The following is an 884-nucleotide window of genomic DNA, read 5'->3' on the forward strand; positions in this document are numbered from 1 at the left end:
GCTGCAGGCCATTCCGCTTCACTCATCATTCATCTTCCTGCAAACTACAGCACTTTCACAGTACCACCAGACATATCAGCCTTTCTTATCAGCACATGCATGCTTCAAGCTAAATATGGTATTATTAAAACACTAGAAACCTTATTATGATGATGATTCTTAGGAGTGTTATGGTGCTGTTTACCTCTGTTCATTATTGTGTGTTTCTGCCATGCATATGAAATGCAAGAGGTGCTTAATATGGGATTCGAATCAGCACTCTTGAAGCAGCAGTGAGCAAAACATACACTAGATTTCCAAAAGGTGTTGAGTCACCTGACCTTTCTCCTCATGCTTTGGGTGTTTCTTTTAGGCTTCTTTCCCCAGTCCAAAGACATACTGTACTGGGTAGGCTGGTCTCTACTTCCAAATTATCTTTAGTGTGTGCCCTGTGATGGTTTGGTGCCACCGGAAGGGTTTCAAGTTGTCTCCCGCCTTGTGCCGTGAGTTATATTTACATAGACTCCAAGGGTATGATGAGCTGTGTAGGTTGTACTGTAGGTTGTGTAAAATAAGCTGTGTAGGGTGTTGGGTTCCTCCCAAGGTTTCTTTTTCATATAATCTTAGAAGTTTTTCCTTATAATGTTTACCTCTGTCTTGGTTATTAGGGATAGATTTATTCATTTTAAAAGTAAAATCCTGAATCTCTATTTCTATAGAGCTGTTTTTATGGTAATGGCCATTGTCAGAGGTGCTTTACAAATCAAATTAAATTAAACTGAATAAGCAGCTTTAGAAAATAAATAGATGGATGTATATATGAATGGATGGATGGATGCATGGATGGATGGATGGATGGGTGGATTGATGGAACTCTCTCTCCTAACACATTCAATAGACAAACA

The sequence above is a fragment of the Silurus aristotelis genome, assembly GCF_946808225.1.
Source record: "Silurus aristotelis genome assembly, chromosome: 24".
Taxonomy (NCBI): Eukaryota; Metazoa; Chordata; class Actinopteri; order Siluriformes; family Siluridae; genus Silurus; species Silurus aristotelis.